We start from the raw sequence: 9251 nt of genomic DNA on the forward strand, positions 1-9251 counted from the left end.
TTCCCAAAGGCAATCATGTCTTTTGGACCCCAGGTCACTCCACCCTCAGGAAAAACAGGCGCCTGAGGGACTAAGGAGTCCTTTGTGTAGGGCAGAGAGGTTGGTGGGTGGGAGCAGTGGCCTTACTCACTACCCAAAAGAAAACATACAAATTCCCATTGCCTTAACAGCCTGCCTGACTACCCTCTCCCCATCCCACCTACTGGGGCCTCTCCAACACTCTGACTTCATCTGCAGCAGACTGGGAGGAGTTCCTGTGTGCCCAGCTTGGGCTTATATGACCCTCCCCTACGGGGGAACAACATGCCCAGAGAGGTGGGGTGACTTCCCTGAGCTCACACAGCCAGATGTAGCCAGATTTTGGGACAGAAAGGGGAAGCAATGATCAGGAAGGGGCTCACGGGTGGGAAGGAAGTGAGAGTCATAGCAAATGTGCTGGCCTGGCCTTCCTGCCCAGCCAACTCACAAGGCCAAGTAGCTAGCTCACAGGATCCAAGGGTACCCAAGGCAGGGGAACTCAAGCCAGGACTCCAACCTGCAACGAATCCTGGGAATGGAGGTAAAGCCACTTCCTGTTGTCACATAGCACTGAATGGCGGAGCTGAGGGTGCATCAGACTCCAAGATGGCTTCTCTGACAAGGAGCTGAGCCAGTCACTGGATTTTCTGGGATTCAAGGGGACTAAGAGTCACTTGACTCTGTTTCCTGTTCTGCCATGAGACAGCCATCCTGGTAAACGGTTTCCTACCCTGAGACTCAGTTTCTTCCACATGCAAAGTGGGTCTCTGCATTCTTGCTCATCTTTTCCAGTGGGAATGAGGTTGCATACTGTAGAAGTGACCAGGTAGCAGATCTGGTTACAAGCCAGAGTGGGAAACTGTCTATACTACCCAGCGAGGTGAGTGCTTCCACGCCCCACACTGGAGTGCTCACCCCACTGTACAGATGAGGTAACAGACTGGAGGAGGACAAGAACCACCTGGGAACTGGGGCTCAGATCTGGGCATCTGGCTTCTAAGTGTTAAAGCAGGAAAGTAGGAAAGGTTGAAGGTGCCTGGAGCTCAGCCAATACCCATCAACACTGCAGGACTGAAAGGCTCCATCTTCCAAGTGCAAGTCTAGCTTTGCCCGCCGCCTGGCATGGAGAACTCCCAAGATATTGGGAAGCATGCCCTGGACTAGGCTAGAAAACACTGGATGAGGGAGGAGTCCTGGGTTTCAAGAGCCCATCTGTGGGCCTTGGGCTGGCCTGGCAAAGTAGAACCCAAGAGCCCCTTTTGACAGATGAGGAAACAAGCTTTGAGGGTCCCGATGACTTCCTTAAGCTCCTGGATCAGAAAACAGAAGGCTTAAGAAGCAATCCAGCTTCCCTCTATAAAGCTGGACCTCTTCCCCACAGCTCCCATCACCCTGGAGAGGGCACCAACAAATGGGGACAGACCACTTTGGAGGTTAAGGATGTGGATTTTGGAAGCAGACAAAGGAGACTTGGATTATAGCTCTGTTCCTTCTGTGCTGAGTGACTGTAAGCAAATGACTTTACCATGCAGGCCTCAGTTAATCCCTCTGCATGTATCTGAATTTACTGAGGACATTTGGCCCAGTACCTAAGACATAGAAAGTACTCTGTCCATTCCTGCTACCATCCTAGTAACTGGTAATGCAGCCCATGCTTGGCTAAGCTAGACTGGCCCTATACCCAGAGTTCAGAGTAGCAGCATGGGCCCCAGGACCACAAGTATCTCCAGAGATCAGAATTAATCTTTAACAGGTAAGTTCTGCCCCAAATCGGTGGTGTGGAACATCTAGAGGCCCTGTGGCATGATACAAATGTTCTCTTGACTCCCCAGATCCTATGACAGAAAAGAATCACTCAAAGGTCCCTATTGGAAAACAGACTGAAATATCTTCTCCAAAGTCAGACAGGGGAAACTGAGGCAGATAGCAGGATCAGGACCTGAGAGAAGTAGAGCTGTTAGAGATTTCTCCCTCTCTGGGCCCCATTGCCCTAGGCACTCCTAGAGGAGCTCAAAAGAGTGAGGTCCTCTTGAAACAGTTTGCTCAGGAGCTAGGGTGTGGCTTAGTGAGGCCCGGAATTCTACCCCCAGTGCTGCGTGCACTCCCAGGTACACACACATGCAGGGCATGCTCAGTCAACTCTGCAGCTAAGAGTCACTGAGCATCAACTGTGTCACAGAAACAGTGACTCGGTTCTCTTCTGTGTCTCCCCCCAGGTGCCCCTTTCCCTCTTCGTCTAGGAACCCATGGGCCACCTAATCCGGCCCTCCAATCACTTCTACTCTGCAGTTAGGAGACTTTTTCTATACCACATGAACAACAACAAGCCCCCCGCCCCCGGCCCCAGGCTCCTTTCAGGGCTTCTGAGTCTGCCTTGTCCAGGTTACCTGACACCTAGCCTTGCCTGCTGATGTCACACACTCTGGACAAATGGAGTGTTTTCTCTGTTGCACATACCTTGAGTTCTCCCAGTCCATAACAGGCGAGTCAGGTCTTAGCTAGCATCAGTCCCTCTCTGTGCCCTCTCCTCCAGTTCTGCATTTATTCTTCAAGGTGCAGCTCAACTGCCACCTTGACCAAATGCTCCCTGATGCCTCTAGGTCTGCTCTCCTCCCCAACCCTGGCCTTCTCCTTTGCATTCAACAGCATCTCCCATATCTGCACACCCTGCTAGCCCCCTCCTGGCGTTCCAGGTTGGGGTGCTGCCTGCCTAGAAGTACAAGCCCCAAGAAGTGAAGCTTTGAGGGTTCCGATGTGGTAAGAGAGGAACAGATGTCCTTTGTTCACACCCCTCTAGCTACACTTAGGCACCTGCATGTCCAGCACCCAGTGCCCAGTGGTAGTGAACTTTCAAGGAGGGTCTGCTGGGTCCTTTGGATGAGGTAGGGCAGGCACAGGAGAGTGGAGGGTCCACTTCTTCCCTGATTTAGGGTGTGGGGAAGCCCAGGCACCTACTCAGAGCTCATTGGAAACCTCCATCCCAGGAAGCTTCAGACCCTTTTCTCTTATGTGAATTTATTCCCAGGTAAAACTCCTTTCCACGACATCCCTTGTGACTTCACAGAATGAGCCAGAGTGAAGCAGGAGGGATGTTTGCCAGTTGGGTTGAAAGTTCTTCCTTGAGAAGTAAAAGAGTTCTTCCTGAAAAAATAAAGCATGAAGGAGGGGTCCCTAGACCCTCAGGTTCTCACATTCTTCAGAGCAGGCTATAGAAATGGCCTACTACCTCTTCTCACCCACTTCTGCTAAGACAGTGTGGGAAAGGAAAGGCCAACACTGACCCAGGCCTGACTGGGTACCAGACTCCTCCCAGGACACTTGTCCTCATAATAGTCCTGGGACTGTCTGTATTATTGTATGACCAACTATGTATTACTGATGACCAACTACGACTTACACAGCCAAGTAACTAGTCCAAGGTCACCCTGTAAGGGAGGGCAGAGCATGCCAAGAGCCCCCTACCCAGGCTGGGCTCCTAATGTGATGACTGAGGGGGCCTGGGCCTGATAAGCATCTCACCTTGAGCAGCACCAGGCCTGACTGTCCCACCCGGCAGGCAGCCAAGAGGGCCAAGCTTAACTCTGCTAGGGATTCTTACCTCCCAGAGCAAAGCTCACATGTGACATGTGCTTAGAAGTTCAGGGTTCATGCCATCCACTACCCTCACCCCAGTGGAAGAGCCACAACAGCCCCAAGGCTGACCTCCTCCCCCATCACTTCCCCACCACTGGCCCTGTGTTCAGAACCCACTGGGGCAGGTCAGCCAGGGTGGTAGGGAATGCTTTGGAGCCAGACAATCCCTAGGTTTCAATCCACTTGGCTACACCCCCAGCCCAGCCTCAGTTTCTTCATCTGCCAAAGAGACAGGGAGGCTGGGCTGGACCCCGCTGGGGTGGAAGGCAGCTCCACGGGAGTCTGTGGTTGGATTTCCAGGCAAAAAGACAGCATGGAAGTCTCTCCCTGTCCTCAGAGGCCACCACGAGTCTCCAGGGTGGAGCTGAGGGTAAAGACTTGCTGTCTCTCGAACACAGCCATCCCTCTGAGCCTTCGGAAGCTTCCCCCTCCTAGGTCCTTCTAACATGCTCCAGGCGGAAGGCAGAGCTCGGTGCCCCATCCCTAGTCAAGCCCCCAAGGTGGGGATCGTCCGGAGCAGCCTGCAGGCGCCTGATCTTTGGTTCCAGGATTTGGGTCCCAGGGACGGGGATCCGCACCCCTAAAGGCCTACGTTGGCGCCCATTTCACAGGTGACACTTCGAGTGGCGGTGCCAGGCCCAAGGGCATCAGCGGAGCAGCGGTCGTCTGCGGGACCCGCCCGGCGCCTCCCACTTCCCGCGCGTCAGGGGACCCGACCGTGAATCTCGGGACCCATCGGAGGCCGTGGGGCCCCGGAGCCGCCCCCGGGGACATCAAGGGACCTCCGCGGGGCTTCCCTCCCGCGCAACCCCACTCACCTCGGGACGGCTGGGCGCCGGCGGCTGGAGCGGCGCTTCCTGAATCCCGGCTGGCAGCGTCCCTCCTCCAGCGGCTCAGGTTCCAGCCCCGCCACCCCGCGGTACCCGCCCACCCGCGGCTTGCGTCCCGGGACGGGACCTGGTGGGAGCCAGAGCCAGAGCCTCAGTTTCCTCTCCAGGCAAACTGCTGGCCCCGACAGGGTCTTGAGACCTCCCTGGGACTGTTGGCTCCAAGCCTGGGCAACCTGCCCACCCCCAGCTTGGAGGGACCGAGTCTCAGTTGTATTTTAGGAGCCACCCAGGATGGGCAACTCATGTTCGCCAGGGCTGTTCAAAAGCCCAGGGGCCCTGAGTGCTTCAGGCGGACTCCCTTGAGCTCCCCACCTGCCCCTCAACCCAAAAGCCACGGCCCTCAGGAAGTCCTCTATACCTGTGCCTCAGTGTCCTCATTCTGGAGCGGGCTGTGGAAGCTCCACCTCACCATCTGTGAAGATGAAGGAGTATCAGGTTTGTACAGAGTTCGAGACACCAGCCACTCTGAGCATCATTAGTTTAATTCAACCAAGGGGCTCCAACGGTAAGAGGCTAGCTAGGTTTTTCCTTAAGATGCAGCCCAGGAGGCCTAGCAATTGCAGCATGCAACTGTAGACTTGAGAGGGGGGGGCACGGAGGGGGGCACGGGGGCACGATAGCATTGTCAAGTAAGTCTTCCTTTCAGCCTAAAGTTAGGATTGCTGGGCCCACCGTCAGGTAGGAAACTAAGGCCTGGAGAAGAGGGTGGACCTCCACAAGCTCCTGCCTTGGGTTGGGGAAAACATTTCCCTGTGGGTGGCTATGGTCACTAGCACAGCAAGCCAGTCTTATAGTGGTAAGCGGTGTGCACATAGCCCCTCACCTCCCTGATAGGAAAGTCTTCTTCTGGGACCTCTCACAGCTGGAGCCAGGGTGGGGTCCAGGGATGGTGACTTGCTGTTCTCTAAGGTCAAGGGAAGAGCAGGAGCCTTCAGCAGCAGGATCACTGACCCAGCCCCATTTCACAGATTGGACAACCGAGGACCACCCTCCCAATGCAGGGTGGGGGGGGGGGTCTGGGCTAGGAGGCTGGAGACTGGTCTGTATACAGACATCTGAATTAAAATCCCGCCCCACCATGGATTAGGCTAGAGCCTTCATCTCAGCGCCCTAGTCTCATCATCTAGAAAATGGCTGTTGCTTCCATGAGGTAGGGAATCTTGTTTCCACTTCTGTCTTGTTTCAATCTACAAGAGGAACACTTAGTAGATGTTTTTAAAAGTGTGGTTGAGGGTTGAAGAGGTGGGGCAGCTAACCACCATCCTAACTACTGTTTCAGGGGCTCTGAAGCCCTCTTCTGACCTCCACGGCATTGCACAACATGGGTGTACTTACATACATATTTTTAAAAAATAAAATAGAGGCTGGAGAAGTGGCTTAGCAGTTCAGAACACTGGTTGTTCTTGCAGAAGACCCGGGTTTGAATCCCAGCACCCACAAGGCAGCTAACAACTGTTCGTAACTCCAGTCCCAGGGGATCCAACAGCCTCTTCTGACCTCCTTGGGCATTGCATGACATGGGTGTACTTACCTACATTCAGGCAATACACAAATACACATAAAATAAAAATAAATAAAATTTAAAAAAATTAAATAAAAGTGTGGTTGAGCCAGGTGTGATGGTGCACACCTTTAATTCCAGCACTCAGGAGGCAGAGGCAGGTGAATCTCTGTGAGATCAAAGCCAGACTTGTCTACATAGTGAGTTCCAGGCCAGCTGGGGCTACAGGGGGACCCTATCTCAAAATTAGAAAAAATTTAAAAGAAGATAGCTTAGTTGGTAGAGTTGTAACATGAGGCCCCAAGTTTGATCCCCATGACCCATATCTTTTAAAATATGTATTTATTTTATGTATATGAGTGTTTTGCCTGTATGTATGTAAGTGTACCTATGTTGTGCAATGCCCACAGAGGCCAGAAGAGGGTGCCAGATCCCCTGGAGTTAAGGACAGTTGTTAGCTGTCACATGGGTGCCAGGAACTGAATCTGGGTCCTCTGCCAAGAGTAGCCAGTACTTTTAACCACTAAGCATTTCTCTAGCAATTCAAAATCCATTTTAAAAAATATTTATTTATTTATTTATTTTTGGTCTTTTTGAGACAGGGTCTCCCTGTAGCCCCAGCTGAACTGGAACTCGCTATATAGACCAGGCTGGCCTCGAATTCACACAGATCTGCCTGCCTCTGCCTCCCAAGTTCTGGGATTAAAGGCGTGCACCACAACGCCCAGCTATTTTTATATTTATGTGTATGGTTGTATTGCCTGCATGTATGTGAGTGTATCCGTGTCATGCAATGCCGCGGAGGTCAGAAGAGGGCTTCAGATTCCCCTGAAACTGGAGTTAAGGACAGTTCGTAGCTGCCATGTTGGTGCTGGGAATTGAACCCAGGTCCTCTGCAAGAGCAGTCAGTGCTCTTAACTGCTGAGCCATCTCTCCAGCCCCCAGAATCCATTTTTTTTTAAGTCAGGTGTAGTGGCACATACTCATAATCCCAGCACTGGGGAAGCAGAGACAGGCAGATCCCCTGGGGCTCATTAGCCAGCCAGCCTAGCCTACTTGGTGAACTTCAGGCCAATGAGAGACCTTGTCTCAAAAAACAAGGTGGGAAATCCAGGCCTGGTGACACACGCCTTTAATCCTAGCACTGGGGAAAGCAGAGGCAGGTGGATCTCTGGGAGTTTGAGGCCAGTCTCGTCTATATAGCGAGTTCCAGGTCAGCCAGGGCTACATAGTAAGGCCCTGTCTTAAAAAACAACAACAAAAAGAAACCCAAAAAACAACACCCCCCTGCAAAAAAAACATAAGGTGCATGGCACCTGAGGAATAGCACCTGAGGTTGACCTCTGGCCTCCACATCCACACTTGCCCCCAAACACAAAGTGTTGGTTGAACAAGGTGCATAATCCCAGCATTTGGGTGCTAATGCAGGAAGATTAAGAGCTTGAGACCAGCCTGGGTTACATAGCAAGATCTGATGGAGCCTGGGATAGCCAAGTCTGGTTGTGTGGAGTTCTTGTTATTTGACAGTTTTAGCTTCCCAAGAGGCAGAACATTATGGAGGTGGACAGTGGTGATGGTCCTACAAGATGAATGTCCTCAGTACCACTGAACTGGGTACTTAGAAATGGTTAAGATGGGCTGGGAGTGGTAGAGGGCTTGAGCTTGATCCCCAGCAACATACACAGACACACAGATACACACACACAGAAACATAGACACAGACACATACACACACACACACAGAGGCACGTATGCACATATGCACACACATAAACACAAGTTCAAATGGAAAACTTAGTAAATGTTTGGTGTACTTTAGCCAAATAAGTAAAAAACGGGAAATGAGGTCAGTTGAAAACATCAAGATCTGCCTAGATGAAAGGGGTGAGCAGTGAGAGTGAGGCGAGGTGCCCAGCAAGCACCAGCTGAGGCTGCCAAACATGTGTGACTACTGCTAGGCTGGTGGCCATTTGTTGGTGAACATCCCCTCTTCTGCCATGGAAGGACAAGAGGCTGTTGACAGACAGAACTTTTGCTCTGAAAGAAGGGAACATATGGAGGCCTTTAGTGGCTAAGAGTCACATAGGGTCACAAGAGGGGCCAGCCCTGCCTCCCACACAGCTCCTGGATGGCACATAGTGGGCTTGGCTACTCCCACTAAGTGAAGCTCCTGGGTAGCAGCAGAGGGCCTGTGCCTGGAGCTTACAGCACATTCTGAATCCCAGGCCCAGGGCCATGAGCTTCAGGGAAGCTGGTGGGCTCCCACCTCAGGGACTTTACATCCCAGGGACTCAGTTATAAAAAGCGGACAAGTATACCTCACTTGACAGTTGTCACCATCCCAGGTCATCTTCTGATAGCCTTGAAGGGAGATTCTTGTATCACTTTATAGAAAAGGGCCAGAGAGCCACTTATGTGAGGTGCCATTGCTGAAAGCATTTGAACCCAAGCCAGCAGACCATCGGGGTGCAGCCAGCAGGAACATGGTCTCAAAAATGTACATAGACTCACAAGAGTGCAAGGCTGCCACCACATTGTGCTGGGAACACAAAATGGGGCAGTTGCTGTGGAAAATGGGAAGTTCCTCAAATGTCAAATACACAATGGCACATGACCCAGCCAGCAATCCACCGCTAAGGGACACAGCCAAGGGAACTGAAAGCTTATGTCCAATAAAAACACTGTACGTGAATGTTTAGAGTGGTGTTATTCGTAATAGTGTAAAAACAGGGGTGACCCAAATGCTGAAGCATGGTGTATCTGTTCAATGGAATAGAATTCAGCATTAAAAAGGAATGCAGATTGATTCATGCTGCCATAGAGATGAGCCTCAGAAAAGCGAAGGTAGACCAGTGAGATAACTTTAACAGGTAAAGGTGCTTGCTGCCAAGCCTGATGACCTGAGTTTAATTCCTAGGACCCATATAGTAGAAAGGAAGAACCAACTCCTGCAAGCTGTCCTTTGACTTCCACACATGTGTAATGGCACATGTGCACAGGTGCTGTGCTGGATAGCTTTAGTGTCAACTTGACACACCTGGGTTGAGGGAGCCTCACTCGGGGAATTGCCTCTATTGGACTGGCCTGTGGCCATGTCTGAGGGACATCTTCTTGATGAGTGATGTGGGAGGGCCCAGCCCACTGTGGGTGGTGCCACCCCTGGGCAGGTGGGCCTGTGTTGCATAAGAAAGCAGGCTGAGCAGGGGCCA

At 52.0% G+C, this 9251-nt stretch overlaps 1 protein-coding gene across 4 annotated transcripts in view; it reads right to left on the reverse strand.

The window, feature by feature from the left end:
* The window catches only part of Trpv4 (transient receptor potential cation channel subfamily V member 4), a 40160-nt gene extending 35641 nt beyond the window's left edge, over positions 1-4519 (reverse strand). For 2 of the 4 annotated variants that reach the window (XM_029554036.1, XM_029554035.1), the window contains exon 1: positions 4470-4518. The gene's annotated coding sequence lies outside the window, so the exon portion shown is untranslated. Of the gene's footprint in view, positions 1-4469 lie in introns of all 4 variants that reach the window. The other 2 variants (XM_017802164.2, XM_029554034.1) reach the window with 2 other exon arrangements.
* Between the last annotated feature and the right edge of the window lie 4732 nt (positions 4520-9251).

The sequence above is a fragment of the Nannospalax galili genome, unplaced genomic scaffold (assembly GCF_000622305.1).
Source record: "Nannospalax galili isolate Female #2095 unplaced genomic scaffold, S.galili_v1.0 scaffold103, whole genome shotgun sequence".
NCBI classification, from domain to species: Eukaryota; Metazoa; Chordata; class Mammalia; order Rodentia; family Spalacidae; genus Nannospalax; species Nannospalax galili.